This window comes from Stegostoma tigrinum, unplaced genomic scaffold, assembly GCF_030684315.1.
Source record: "Stegostoma tigrinum isolate sSteTig4 unplaced genomic scaffold, sSteTig4.hap1 scaffold_366, whole genome shotgun sequence".
Lineage (NCBI taxonomy): Eukaryota > Metazoa > Chordata > Chondrichthyes > Orectolobiformes > Stegostomatidae > Stegostoma > Stegostoma tigrinum.
Window position 1 is genome coordinate 1 of NW_026728294.1, and position 16,071 is coordinate 16,071.

General features: G+C 46.0%; 1 long non-coding RNA gene across 2 annotated transcripts; it reads left to right on the forward strand.

The window, feature by feature from the left end:
- The first annotated feature begins 549 nt into the window (after window positions 1–549).
- LOC132208374 (uncharacterized) lies at window positions 550–15,692 on the forward strand. Of its 2 annotated transcripts, XR_009444443.1 has the most exons (4): window positions 550–662; window positions 7,305–7,573; window positions 12,797–12,908; window positions 13,018–15,692. It is a non-coding gene; the product is annotated as an uncharacterized LOC132208374 (long non-coding RNA). The 2 variants fall into 2 exon arrangements; XR_009444444.1 differs by lacking the exon at window positions 12,797–12,908.
- Window positions 15,693–16,071: the final 379 nt, after the last annotated feature.

Below are 16,071 nucleotides of genomic sequence, written 5' to 3' on the forward strand. Positions count from 1 at the left end.
CTGCGACAAGGTAACCGTAGTAGCCCAAGCCAAGCATAGACACGCGCAGGAATTCCGAGAGGCATGGTTCTGCACCCGTTCTCCAGCCTCACATTCTTGGTCTCTTCAGTCTGAATATGATCACTCAACCATATCCTTGATGACAAACAATAGAGTCTTACTTCCCAAAATCTACAAACAGGACTGTCCAGACAGATCCATTTGTTCTAATGATATCATCTTCTGCTGGAGGGATTCCGAAATGTCTGCATTCTTCCTCAACTGAGCATTCCTTGCATTCGTGGTTGACAGAGCTGTCAGCCATGTCCATTGTGCTGCAGGGTTCCCAAGCGGAATATGAGTTGCTGTTCCTGCAACTTTGGGGTGGCATCATTTGTGGCACTGCAGGAGGCCCATGTTCAGTTTGGTTATGACTTTTGAGGAACGGATGGTCCCTTTGAGATTGAAATTGGAGAAAGATTTCAGGATTTTTTTATGTTCTTGTCTTTCTGTTATGCCCCTAGGAAAAAAGCAATGAAAGTGCCGTTAATTTTTTGCATGGCGAGCTGCTGCATACTAACTGGTCTCACACCATGACCAACACCTTGCCCTTGTGAAGGCAGATATGGAGAAGGTTCTCAAAGCTGATGGAAGATTGAAACCACTCTAATCCTGTGACGATCGTAAGTTTCCCTTCTTTAAAAAAAATGCTTGCAGCTGAATTCGCATAATATAGAGCACAGTGGCTCTGGTTAACACCACTGTCTCAATTCCACCCTTTGGTGACTTTCTGTGTGGAGTTTGCACATTCTCCATGTGCCTGCATGGGTTTTCTCCGGATGCTCGAGTTTGCTCCCACAGTCAAAAGATGTGCAAGGTCGGTGGATTGTCCATGCTAAATTTCCCAAGGTGTTCAGTGATGTGTAGGTTAGGTGAGTTATAGGTGGATGGGTCTGGGTGGGATGCTGTGAGGGGCAGTGTGGACATGATGGACTGACTGACCTGTTTCCACACTGTAAGGGTTCTCTGATTCATGATTCCATGATTTTACTGAGCGCAAAGGGACAATATTGACTCGTCATATTTGTCTCACCTCTTTACACATTGACAAGAAAGCTTTAATGTCAGTTTCTTTGCATTTGCAACTTGTCTGCTGTCTCTGACAAGGCTGACTATATCTCCTTCTCTAATGCACATCTCCTGTCCACTGACACTGAAAGGTGACACTTGCTTTTCATTTAGTACAATCAATAAAACAATAGCCTCCATATTACATCCAGCGGCTTCTCTTCACAGTCACACACTGTTCTTTTTTTCCTCCAGGTATTGACCACTCATCATTTCTAATTCCTCATCTCATCTCTCTCTCATGCACTCTCTCTGTCTCTCTCTCTGTCTTTCTCTCTCTCTGTCTTTCTCTCTCTGTCTTTCTCTCTCTGTCTTTCTCTCTCTGTCTCTCTCTCTGTCTGTCTCTCTCTGTCTGTCTCTCTCTCTCTCTCTCTCTGTCTGTCTCTCAGTCTTTATCTTTCCTCTCCCTGTTCTCCCCCATCACTTCACTCACAGGCACCAACAGAGGTTCACAGTCACACTATGTTGCACATGCATATTCTGTCCCTCATGCACAAACACACTACACACAAAAAAAAAGTCAGGAACACAGTCTCTCACGAACACACTCTGTCACATTCTCACTCATTCATACTCCATACCGTCTCACAGTCGTACACGGTCTTGCACACATTCTGTGGCACACTTGCATGCACTGTCGCAGGATCTTTTGCCAATGCTCTTACTCTCAAGTACACACACACTACCACAAATCTCTCCCTCACACACTTAGGTTTGCAAATTCACTTGCTGTCAAGCTCACTCACACTTAGAGACACACTCACTCCCTCATGCATGCTGTAACACTCCCTTCTTGTGCTAACTCCCTTTCACACTCAAGCACAGTCACTGGCACACACATTCTGTCGTGCGCACACACACACTTTCATGCACTGTCTTTGCACTCTTGAGCACAATCATATGCTCACCTCTCTCTTGCACACAGTCAATTTGATTTGAGTCAGAGATAATGGGAGTTGCAGATGCTGGAGAATCCAAGATAATAAAATGTGAGGCTGGATGAACACAGCAGGCCAAGCAGCATCTCTGATGAAGGGTCTTGGCCCGAAACGTCAGCTTTTGTGCTCCTGATATGCTGCTTGGCCTGCTGTGTTCATCCAGCCTCACGTTTTATTATCTTGATTTGAGTCATAATTGTCACATGTGCCCAGGTACAGTGAAAAGTTTTCTTCTGCATGCAGTATAGACAGGTGATATCAAACAAGGCGCATTAGTGAAACGGAACATAGTGACAGCTACAGAGAAGATGCACAGAGAGCAAGATCAAAATTAGATTTAATCTTTTCAGTGTCCTATTCAGATGTCCAATAACAGCGGTGAAGAAGCTGTTCTTGAATCTTTTCACGCATGTATACAAACTTTTACATCTTCCCTTCAGAAAAAGGGAGAAGAGAGTGTAATTGTGGGGTGAGAAGGGCCTTTGATTATGTCAGTGTCTTTCCCGAGGCAGCGGGAAGTATAGGTGGAATCAACGAATGGAAGGCTGGTTTGCATGATGGACTATGCTGTGTTCATGACTCTGCAGTTTCTTGTGGTCTCAGGAAGAGCTGTGGCCAAACCATGCTGTGACATGCATCCAGATAGGATGCTTTCTCTGGTACATAAATGAAAGTTGACCTTGTGGACACTCCAAATTACCTTAGCCTGCTGGGGAAATAGAGACATTGGTGTGCGCTTTTGCCCATTGCGACGATCTGGGTGGACCAGGAGAGATTGTTGGTGATGGACACTCTCAACTATCTCCACCTCAGCAACATCTCTCACTGTCTGATGCAGGCGCTCACACACTCACATTCTGTCACCTATTCTGTCTGTCTGTCTCTCCCTCTCTCCCTCATCGCCCATCTCTCTCTCTCGCGCTCTCTCTCGCGCTCTCTCTCGCGCTCTCTCTCTTGCTCTCGCTCTCTCTCTCTCTCACGCTCTCTCTCTCTCTCTCGCTCTCTCTCTCTCTCGCGCTCTCTCTCTCGCGCTCTCTCTCTCGCGCTCTCTCTCTCTCGCGCTCTCTCTCTCTCGCGCGCTCTCTCTCTTGCGCTCTCTCTCTCTCTCTCTCTCGCGCTCTCTCTCTCTCTCGCGCTCTCTCTCTCTCGCGCTCTCTCTCTCTCTCGCGCTCTCTCTCTCTCGCGCTCTCTCTCTCTGTCTCCCTCCCCCACCCCCCCAACCTCTCTGGCTTTGTCTCTCTCTCTCTCTCTCTCTCTCTCTCTCTCTCTCTTTTTCTCACACACCAACTCATTGCTCAGTATTCCATGGTATCTGAATTGTTGGAAGAATTAACTTAGACTGAGCGTGGCTTTTCTCCCAAATTAGTTATGACAAAGCAGAACCAATTCTGCCTGGAAGAAGAAAGGCAGGAGCCATAATAATTAGGGATTGTTTTCCGAGAGGAACCGTGCTGTGATATGCATCCAGATAGGATGCTTTCTGTGGTACATCAATGAAAGTTGCCCTTGTGGGCACACGGAATTGCCTTCGCCTCCTGGGAAGTAGAGACAACGGTGTGCTTTTTTGCTCATTGCGATGATGTGGATGGACCAGTGAACTAATCTAAGCCCATCCCCCGACACGATCCCATTATCATCCATATGCTTATCCAAGGACTGTTGAAATGCCCCTAATGTGGCTGAGCTAACTGCATTGGCAGGCAGGGGGTTCCACATCCTTACCACTCTCTGAGTAAAGATCCTGCCTCTGATATCTATCTCAAATCTATTATCCCTCACTGTTTAGCTGTGCCCCCTCATACAAGCTGACGTCATCATCCTCGGTAAAAGACCCACACTGTCCACCCTGTCTCATCCACTGATCATCTTGTATGTCTCTATTAAATCCCCTCTGAACCACCTTCTCTCCAATGAGTACAGACCCAAGTCCCTCAGCCTTTCTTCAGAAGACCTTCGCTCCGGACCAGGCAACATCTCCTCTGCACCTTTTCCAATGCTTCCACATCCTTCCTGTAATGGGGCGACCAGAACTGTACACAATATTCCAAATGAGACCGCACCAGCTGTTTGGACAGTTGCTCTGGATCTCAATCCCACTGCCAATAAAACCTAAAACACCGTAAGCCTTCTTCACAGCCCTATCAACCTGGATGGCAATTTTCAGGGATCGACATAGATGGACACCCTCTGCACAGCAACACTACCAAGAATCTTTCCATTGACCCAATATTCTGCCTTCCTATTATTCATCCCAAAGTGAATCACCTCACATTTATCCGCATTGAACTCCATCTGCCACCTTTCCGCCCAATTCTGCAGTTCATCCGAGTCTACCTGTCACCTGCAACACTCTTCCACATTGTCCACCACTCCACCGACTTGAGTGTCATCTGCAAACTTACTAACCGATCTACCAATGCCTCCGTCCAAGTCATTTATAAAAATGACAAACAGCAGTGGTCCCAGAACAGATCCTTGAGACAAACCAGTAGTAACCAGACTCCAGGCTGAATATTTTCTATCAACCACCACTGGTTGCCTCCTTAGCCAAAGCCAGTTTCTAATCCAACCTGCTAAATCTCCCTCAATCCCATGTCTCCATGTTTTCTCCAATAGCCTACCATGTGGAACCTTATCGAAGGCTTTACTGAAGTCCACGTCCACCACGTCAACTGCCCGACCCTCATCCACGTGCTTGTTCACCTTCCAAAATTACTCAGTGAGGCTTGTGAGACACGACCTGCCCTTGACAAATCCATGTTGACTATCTCCCATCAAATTGGTGCTTGCTCGATGATTATAAATCCTCTCTCTTATAATCCTTTCCAAAACTTTTCCTGCAACAGACGGAAGGCTCACTGGGTTTATAATTACCTGGGTCATCTCTACTGCCCTCTTTGAACAAGGGCACAACATTTGCAACCCTCCAGCCTTCTGGTACTAAACCTGTAGACAATGAGGATTCAAAGATCAAGGCCAAAGGCTCCGTCACCTCCTCCGTAGCCTCCCAGAGAATCTGAAAGTTTCGAAGGATGATGCGTTGTATCCGGAGGTTGGTGGGGTGGTACGTTAGGACGAGGGAGACTTTGTTTTGGTTGTTGTTGCGGGGTGGGGTGAGAGGGATTTGTTGCAGGAAATGCTGGAGACACGATCGAGGGCGTTATCAACCACAGAGCGGGGCAAGTTGTGGTCCTTGAAAAATGAGGACATCTGAGATATACGGGAATAGAATACCTCATCCTGGGAGTGCAGATGCAGAGGCAAAGGAATGGGGAATAGGGGATGAATTGTTGCAGGAATATGGTGGGAGGAGGTGTAATCTTGGTAGCTGTGGGAATTGGTGGAGTTGAAATGGATATTTGTTTCTCAGTGGTTGGAAATAGAGTGGTCCAGGTAGGAGAGAGAGGTATCAGAGATTGTCCAGGTTAACTTCAAGTTGGGGAGGAAGGTGTTGGTGAAGTGGATGAACTGTTAGAGCCCCTTGTGGGAACATGAGGCGGTGCCGATACAGTCATCAACGTAACGGAGGAAGAGGTGGGGTTGAGGGCCAGTGTAGGTACGGAAGAGGGAGCGTTCCGTGTAACCTACAAAGAGGCAGGCATAGCTTGGGCGCATTTGGCTACCCTGGCCACCCCCTTTGTCTGTAGGAAGTGGGAGAAATTGAAAGAGAAACTGTTGAGGGTTGTTCAAGGAGCGGAACTTCCCCCTCCTCAGTGGTCAAAAACGCCCTCGACCGTGTCACCCGCGTTTCCCACAACTCATCCCTCACACCCGCACCCCATAATAACTACCAAAACAGTGTCCTCGTCGCCCTCACGTACCACCCCACCAACATCCGGATTCAATGCGTCGTCCTCCGACCCTTCTGCCATCCGCAATCCGACCCCACCACCAAAGACATTTTTCCCACCACCCTTAGGTGACCCCCTTATCCGCTCCACACTCCCCTCCAGCACTCCCGACACCCAGCACTTTTCCCTGCATATCCATAAATGTTGTCATCACAACGTTTAAAATTCACTGGTCCCGATACCTCCCCCCTCACCCCCATCCCAGGCCCCAGGAAGAATTTCCTCATCAAACAGATGTTTACCTGCACATCTGCTAATGTGGTAGACTGTATCCACTGTTGCCGTTGTGGCCCCCTCTACATCGGGGAAACCAAACAGAGGTTTGGGGACCGCTTCACCTGTGCTCAGTTTGCACTAAAGAACTGCACTTCCCAGTCGCGAACTGTTTCGACTCTCCCTACCAATCCTCAGGTAACATGTCCATCCTGGGCCTCCTCACAACGATGCCACCTGAAGGTTGCAGGAGCAGCACCTCATATTGCGCTTGGGAACCCTGCACTCCATGGTATCAATGTGGACTTCACAAGCTTCAAAATCACCCCTCCCCCTCCCGCATCCCAAAACCAGCCCACCTATCCCATCCTGCCACCTCAAACCCCACCCTCATTTCCTACCTCCTAACCTCTTCCCGCCCCGGAGACCTGTTCGTCCTCCCCGGACTGACCTATCCCCTCCCTACCTCCCCACCTACACTCACCTCTGCTGGCTCCATCCCCACCTCTTTAACTTGTCTGTCTCCTCTCCACCGATCTTCTCCTCTATCCATCTTTGATCCGCCTCCCCCTCTCTCGCTATTTATTTCAGAACTCTCTCCCCCTCCCCCTTTTCTGATGAAAGGTCTCGGCCCAACATGTCAGCTTTTGTGCTCCTCAGATGCTGCTTGGCCTGCTGTGTTCATCCAGCTGCACACTTTGGTATCTCTACATCTCTTAACAACCTCATTAAGTGAGTTCTGGAGAGAACTATGCAGGGTAGACTTTGGGTTTATCATTCTAACTTGCCAGTCCTGAAAGATGAAAGTTGGTTTGTGTTGGATGTTTGTCTCATAGCTATGAAAGATATCCTGAAAGGATTTTTCAAATCTTTTGTTGAGAATTGTACCCATTTAGTCACTAATCCTTTTCCTCCTTTAAAGTTTCCTTGGTAGTGACAAATTTCAAATATCTGCAGAATTTTATTTGGCTTTGTATTGGTTCTCTGTGATTCTCTGTTAATGGCTCTGCGACCTGCCAGCTAATTACAGAATTTATCATTGATGTGCCGGGACCAAAATCTTTCGTCTTATACTATATATCCCAATTTCAGGAGAAAGTCCATAGAGACCTTTTAAAGGAAAGGGGATTAGAAAGAAAACCTATCGATCAAAATCATGAATAGTTGATAAATTATTTGCATTCCATATTTCCAGAACCTGCCCCGGAAGAGAGAGCCCAGAGAATTGCCAAAGCTGTCCGCAAACAGTCAATAGAAGTGAAGGAAAATTGGGAACAACTGAAAATCCGTGCGAGCAACTGGCAGAAACAGGTGGAAAAGGCGTTGGAGAAACTTCAAGAACTGCAGAAAGTTCTGGATGATCTTGAGGCTCATGTGATAACAGCTGAGGGGGTCCACACTGATTGGCAACCTGTGAGTGACCTGCTTATTGACTCATTGCAGGATCACATTGATAAAACCACAGTAAGTGCAATTACATTACACTTCACTTATGAACAGATGGAACCACAATGTTGTATGGAGACGATCAGTAATATGAGTACTTCAGTAATATTGATTGAATGGTTGTTAACTTAATTTGCAAATTAAAACTTAGTTGAGCATGCCTTCTGATGATATCACATCGTTAATATTAGTATAGTTGAGGATTCTATTAGTCAGTGACATCAGCTGAGTTATCTGCTTGTTGCCATGTTATCAGGGTTAAAGGTAAAGTCTTAGCACACCATTTGGCGACTCCTAAGAGAGAGACAACTGGTTATGATTTAACCTGAAGATCACCATGCCTCAGGGAAGTAGAGGGGTTGAGGCGAAGACCCTTTGTGGTCAGCTCACTGGTGTGGCAATTGAGCCCTCTCTGCAGGGCATCAGTCTGCATCACAAACCAACTGAATTTGAATAGAGTTTAGGATTGGAGAGCAATCCATGCAATTATTTTTTTTTAATGAATGTTTCTCACTGGGACTCTCTCACCGGCAAACTTAAAAGCCAGCTCAGCCATACAGGCGAGATCAGTTCCTGATCTCAGCTGAATTTTTTGACCTGGGGTGGGTCAGCGTTAGGAGTTCATTGATTGGAATGAATTCTCATTAAGTTAGCGAGAGGGATACTACACGTGAATAGATCGATGTTTTGAAAAGAGGATGAGATATGAGCAAAAGTTGAATTGATGTGGAAGACCAGCCACAATCATCATCGACGGTGGAGCAAGCTTGAGCGGCCATGCAACATTGTGCTGCCGCTATTTGACTTGTTCTGTGGAAAGGAAGGAAAACGGTCCAAGTGTCAAAAATGCCGAAGACCACATCATTCTACAACCTCAAAATTTGATTGTGTTCAGCATATTATCACTCCTGGTACCCCTAAATCCTGGTCTATCATCTCAGCAGCTCGACTCTGCCCAAAAGCTGGTTACTTGTGACATTTTTGTAGTATCTTCCCAAGTCTGAAAATCATTTTTGTTTTTGTACAATCAGAGTTGGCCAGTGTGGAAGGAGGTCGTTTGGCATATCGTAGCTCTTTGAAATAACTCCCCAATTCGTCCCCCTCTGCTTGGCAATGACTTCAACCACTTATAAAATCTCTTTAATGGAGGGAAACTTTGAAGGCGTCTGATTGGAGTATTAACGATCCCAGAATACAACTGAGCCTTATTAACTTGTTAGTTCTGATGATGAAGAGCTTGATGAAAGAGGATGGTTTGAAAAAGTGCCTTAAAAGAGGAACTGTACAGAGGCTGAGAGGTGTAGGAAGTTAGCGAGTTTTGAGAAGATTTGTTGCTTGGGTTGAGGTTCTGGATGTGAGTTTGCTCGCTGAAGGTGTAGGAAGTCTCTAATTGGGTTTGAATCCGACACAATTAAATGTTTGGCAACTAGTAGTGGGCCGTTTAAAATCAAGAGTGGGCAAGAGGACGTAATTAGACGAGTGCAGATATCCTGAAGTATGGTTGGACTGGTGGAGATTACCAAAATAGCGATAGGCATAGCCAAGGAACGATTTGTAAACAAAAATGAGAATTTAATAAAATTACTGTTAATAGTATCAGTCAGGTAGAAAGTACAGAGAATAGGAATTGGTTCAAGTTGAGACTCAGGCAGTGGAGTTTTAGACGACCTCAAGTGTTCAATGGACAAATGTGGGACTCCCAACAGGGAATGCATTGGAATTGTCAGGTCCAGAAGTGAAGTAGTTCCAGGTGAAGGTTTCACTGCTAATGAGCCGAGACAAAAGACAGGTAGGCAGGATTGAAAAGATGTAAAGAGACAGCTTTAGGGATTGCATGAATGTGTGGTCGGACGTTCATCATGGGATAAACAAGATGCCAAGGTTGTGCTGAGACAAGCGTAACATTACATTGTTGCCAGGGCGGAGTAATGCAGTCAGTAGGTCGTGAATAGAGATTGGTGTGGGGACCACAAAGTGGTCTTCCCAGTTTTAAATTGTTATCTCTACATAGTTGCGCAACTTTATGTTCTGTTCAAAAGGCATTACTGACAAGGAAACAGAAGTTAGCCATTTGTTTACTTGTCAATATATCTTGATTTTTCCACCATCTTCTCCAATTATTAACACAACATGTGCAGTGTACGAAGTGAACCGTTCAAACCTTAAAAGGAGATGTTAAAGTTATGGAATATAAAGTTAAATTTATTTTATTGAAAATTTAAATAAATTACATGAAGGTTTGACCAAGACTGCAAGGAATTAGATGGAACACGAAATGAATAAAACAAGCAGTAGTAAGGTGGTATTAGCTGGATGTTCCTGAAGAAACAGAACGCTGCCAACCTTTCTTCCATCAGGGGGATTAATTGTGTGGTGTCAGACACAGTCGATGAAATCATTCCTTCTGTCTTTACTGTCTGACTAGACTATGGTTGTAATATTTCCTTTTTTAAGCGCACAAGGTTAGACATACTTCACTTGACATTCTCATTTTATAAATTTTAAGAAGTTGACTTATTGTCAAGTCACGATAGGATTGAAAACACATTCTATAAGTGTTTGAAGTCAGAAGTCACATGACACCAGCTTGTCGTCCAACAGGTTCATTTGAAATCACACAAGCTTTTGGAGTGCGCCCCTCCATCAGGTGCAGTTAGTGAGGTGACCACAGAGAGACACAGCTTATCAGCAGAGAGATCAAAAGATCATAGAATTGGCGTGAGTGCAGTCTCAGATAATAACTCTATACAGGTGACCAAGAGTGTTAGAGGCAAGTAAAGCGTTTATAAAGTCCATGTCAGTGCTGTGTTGTCATGATAATCAGGCAGCGCAACAGGAATGTCCAAAAGGTGACATCTCAGGTCAGACTCTGACTTGTAGTTTAGAGGCTTGTGTTCAGAATCTGTCTTAGAGTTTTAACCTTTATTTCAAAAGCAAGAATTTATAAGATACCACACTGACTACAACTACAGATTGTGTGTTTCTTCAACAAAATATCTGCAAACAAACAAACATCCTGGATGAAGACTTATTATCTGACGCTCCACTCACACCAGTTGTATGATGTTTTGATCTGTCTGCTTATCAATTGTGTGTCTGTGTGTTTTCCTCCCTGACCGCACCTGATGAAGGGACTGCACTCCGAAAGCTTGTGTGATTTCAAATAAACCTGTCAGATTATAACCTGATGTCATGTGAGCTCTGACTTTGTCCATCCTAGTCCAACACCAGCACCTCCACATTATAACTGTTTGGAACCAAGTCAGCGCAACAGGTATATGTCGAACATTTGACTTCGGAAGAATGCCGAGTGCTGAAAAATTCATTAATAACAAAGGATTTCTTCATGGTGCCATCGATCGTAACATGCTGCGTCTCACAGTCACAATGAAAGGATGGCCACTTCAATTTAACAGGGCCAAGAACAGTTATGGACATTTTTAGCATGGGAGGAGGCCATTCAACCTATTTTAACTGTCCCAGCTCTCTCCCAGCGCAACAAAATTAATCCTTCTCTCGAACTCATTCCACATATTTCACAGAATTGAAATACAAAGGTACATACTGAAGAGATTTTAACATCAAGTGAGCAGTTCTCGCACTTCACCTTGTCACTAAAAATGGAAAACGTGACTTACAAGGAGTGGGTCTTTATTTTGTTCTGTTTGGATGATGAAGCAGATGCAAGTCAAAGTGCTGGAACTGGCGTCTTGAACTTAGCAACTGTTCACCGTGTATAAAATGAATTCTGTGCGCATCTACTAAAAACAGTTTTATGGAAGGAAAAGGTACCAAAGAAGATTTGGTGTATTGTGCTTGATGCTATCATACTCCAACCTGTGAAAACAGAACTCTACGACTGTGAGTGTTGAGTTCTGAGAGGGGGCTATCTTGTTTGAATGTACATTGCTAAGCCGAGGCCTATTTTCCCAACAGCAAAATTGGTAATCCAGCAAGAAATGGATATTTCTCACATTTGTTGGCTCTAAGTGTCTGTTTAAAGTTTCCTTCTATACAGGTGCTTAACCTGCTTTTACAGTTTGAACATTTGTTGTGCCAACGAAAATTTTTTTGAATGGTTTCACCTCCAGTTTTCCTCTTTATACATATTGGGTATTCTTTCAGGGTAAGGACTATCTGCAAAATATGAGATTGGGTTTTGAAAGACAGCAGCCTTTGTTTTGGAGAGATAATGGGAACTGCAGATGCTGGAGAATGCGAGATAACACCGTGTGGAACTGGATGAAGACAGCAGGCCAAGCAGCATCTTAGGAGCACAAAAGCTGATGTTTCGGGTCGAGAACCTTCTTCAGAAAATGGGGAGGGGGTGCGGGTTCTGGAATAAATAGGGAGAGAGGGGGAGGCGGATGGAAGATGGATGGAGGAGAAGATAGGTGGAGAGGAGAGTATGGGTAGGGAGGCAGGGAGGGGATAGGTCAGTCTGGGGAGGCCGGACAGGTCAAGGGAGCGGGATGAAGGGAAATAGGGGTGCGGCATGAGGTGGGAGGGGGGATGGGTGAGAAGAAGAATAGGTCAGGGAGGCGGGGACGAGCTGGGCTGGTTTTGGGATGCAGTGGGAGGACAGGAGATTTGGAAGCTTGTGAAATCCACACTGATACCATTGGGCTGCAGGGTTCCCAAGCAGAATATGAGTTGCTGTTCCTGCAACCTTGGGGTGGCGTCATTATGGCACTGCAGGAGGCCCAGGTTGGACGTGTCCTCTCAGGAACGGGAGGGGGAGTTGAAATGGTTCGTGACTGGGAGGTGCAGTTGTTTATTGCAAACTGAGCGTAGGTGTTCTGAAAAGCGGCCCCCAAGCCTCTGCAACGTTTCCCCAATGTAGAGGAAGCCACAACGGGGACAGCGGATGTTTTGGATATTTCTTGAGCATTGATTTTCATTCAGAGTTTGTTCGATTTTGCTGAAGCAATAGACATAACTCACTATGACGTAGACAATGTCAGAGTTAATGTTTCGCGTCCTGTGACCCTTCCTCAGATCTCACTCTTCACTGATGCTGCCAGACCTGCTGAGCTTTTCGAGCAACTTCTGCTTTTGTTGCTGATTTACAGTGCCCACAGTTCTGTTGTTTTTTATGACGCAGACAAAACTTGATCTCTGCAGGAAGCATGATGCTGCATTCTCCAACTTCCCTGGCCTTTTGTAATATAATATTGTCTTTTTAGGACAGAAGTGGCTTTTTTTTGTTTGTTTTAACTTCTGCACATACTTTCTATGCAGGTTAAAAGTCTACACCTTTTCAGTTCACTGCAGTGCTGCATAATGAAGACTTGGAACAATTTTTTTATATAAAGTAGAAAATCAATGTGGTTTGTTTTCCAAAATGTGATGTGTAAGTACAACACTTAACAGTGTGTTCATCAAACTGTTGTTTCCTTTGATCTTTGTGTTGCAGAAATTTCTGGAATCATTTCATCTGTATTTTTCTTGATATATTTTAGCAGCTTTCCTGGAGCAAGTCTGTTTTCCCTCGGATGAGACGACTTTCAGACATACTCCCTTTATTATGAGATATAATTGGGGTGAAATGAGGAGGATTTTTATTCACTGAGACACACATGACTATATGTTTAAAGCATTGGAAAATGCATTCTGTTCGGACTATCATGTTATCTGGTGTTTGTCCCAGGCTTTCCGATTAAATGCAAGTGATTAAGGATGCGAATGATGCCACATGTTATTACAAGAAGAAATGAACATCCAAGTAAGGATTTTATGCCACATTTATACATAGCATGGACCACGCAGCATGGATGCAGTGACGGAGTGAAATTGGATGCCGTGACCGAGTGAAATGGGATGCCGTGACCGAGTGAAATGGGATGCCGTGACCGAGGGAACTGGGATGCCGTGACCGAGGGAACTGGGATGCCGTGACCGAGGGAACTGGGATACAGTGCCTCAGTGAGATGCTCACAGCGAATTGTCCCCTCCGTCCTGACCCGCTCGCAGCGACCTGCCCCTGCAGTCCTGACCCGCTCACACTGACGAGCCCCTGCAGTCCTGACCCGCTCACACTGACTAGCCCCTGCAGTCCTGACCCGGTCACAGCGACACGCCCCTTCAGTCCTGTCCCAATCACAGGGACTTGCCCTCTCCGTCCTTACCCACTCACAGCGACTTGCCCCCTCAGTCCTCACCCACTCACAGCGACTTGCCACCTCAGTCTTGACCCGCTCACAGCGACCTCCCCCCTCTGTCCTGACCCCCTCAGAGCGACCTACCCCTCCGTGCTGACCCGCTCACAGTGAGTTGCCCCTGCAGTCCTGAACCCCCTTACAGTGACCTGCCCCCTCACTCCTGACCCGCTCTGCGTTGAGGAAACCAAGCGGAGGCTTGGGGACCGCTTTGCAGAACACCTCCGCTCGGTTCGCAACAAACAACTGCACCTCCCAGTCGCGAACCATTTTAACTCCCCCTCCCACTCCTTAGACGACATGTCCATCATGGGCCTCCTGCAGTGCCACAATAATGCCACCCGAAGGTTGCAAGGACAGCAACTCCTCATCCGCTTGGGAACCCTGCAACCCAATGGTTTCAATGTGGACTTCACAAGCTTCAAAATCTCCCCCTCCCCAACTGCATCCCAAAACCAGCCCAGTTCTTCCCCTCCCGCAACTGCATCACAAAACCAGCCCAGCCTGTCTCCGCCTCCCTAACCTGTTGTTCCTCTCACCCATCCCTTCCTCCCACCTCAAGCCACACCTCCATTTCCTACCTACCACCTCATCCTGCCTCCTTGACTTGTCCGTCTTCCCTGAACTGACCTGTCCCCTCCCTACCTCCTCACCTGTACTCTCCTCTCTACCTATCTTGTTTTCTCTCCATCTTCGGTCCGCATCCCCCCCTCTCCCTATTTATTCCACTTCCCTCTCCCATCCCCCTCTCTGATGAAGGGTCTAGGCCTGAAATGTCAGCTTTTGTGCTCCTGAGATGCTGCTTGGCCTGCTGTGTTCATCCAGCTCCACACTTTGTTATTTTGGATTCTCCAGCATCTGCCATTATCAGTGGCCTTTCCTCTTTGTCAAAGTTTGTGCAAAAGCAACACGATGTGGGGCGGCACGGTGGCTCAGTGGTTAGCACTGCAGCTTCACAGCACTGGGGACCCAGGTTCAATTCCAGCCTCAGGCAACTGTCTGTGTGCAATTTGCACCTGTGCGTGGGTTTCCTCCAGCTGCTCTGGTCTCCTCCCACAGTCCAAAGATGTGCACGCTAGGTGGATTGGCCATGCGAAATTGCCCATAGTGTTCAGGGGCGTGGGTCTGGGTGGGATGCTCCAAGGTTTGGTGTGCAATTGTTGGGCCAAAGGGCTTGTTTCCACACTGTAGAGAATCTAAACAATCCTGTTCCCACATCTCCATGTACCCTGCTGATCACTGCACACAGAGATGTTTGATAACAAAAGGATAACAATAATATTCAAACCCAGTGCTGGAGATGTATTTTAAATACACTGAGGCCAGTGTCGATCTCCAATTCAACTTTTATTTACAAATGAACTGTCTTCAACTTTAGCACTGCCTCATTCAGAGATAGTTTCCAGGGTGTCAGCATCTCTGACCCTCACACTTCTTATCTGTCAGCCAGGGCTCCCTGATTTGGGCTGTTAATATGGACCAATCAGGCAACTCATATTCTGTGAGGTTCAACTGGCCGACCTGGTCACAAACCAGTGCGGTGTGTTCATCGAAAATCAAACGTACTAGAAAGATACCATTCCATACCAGTGTAAAGGAAGGCATGAGGCTAAACTGGGGAGGGAAGGGAACTGCTTATTGGGAGTGGCCCAGAGAGTGGAAGAAAATCGAATGGGAAGAAGACCATTTGAGACTGAGGGAGAGAGATGGAATTGCCTGAATGAGGCATTCCAATTGCAAAATGGATTTTTGTGTGTACACCATGTTCAGTTTCCCCGATCTTAATCTGTACTCCTCTTTCAATCATTAGTATCTGAAATTTCTGTATCATTTCCAAATGCTCTGTCTCTAATGTTATGCTGTTGGAATTGGTTGAACTGCAGAGATATCATTTATTTGCACAAATGTGTTCAGTGAAATGAGTTGCATGCTATATATGTATTATTCTTCCTGATTCTATTGTACACATACAAATTAAAGTTAGTTCCACTTTTGAACAACAAACTGCTTTTAGATGTCTGATGTATCTCATTTGCCTGCCACTTACTCTTGTTGATGAGTTGTGTTTCTGTTTTGTGAAGAAATATGAATGAGCTGGAGCACTAATGGCAATGCCCAATGTGGTGATCTTCCAACATTGCAGCTGGAAGGTGGGGCAGGGAGGGGGATGGGTTTCACAAGAACTATTACAGAGGGAAATGGAAAGACAGGTGATGTATGTGGCAGCACCGAGACAGTGAGGAGAATGAAATGCAGCCTGAAGGGGAATCTGGCTGTAGTTGCAAAGGCACGGGGTGAATGGAAGAGGACAGAAAGGATTCACTCAGAGGAAGAGAAGATCAGACGAGACTGACTGTG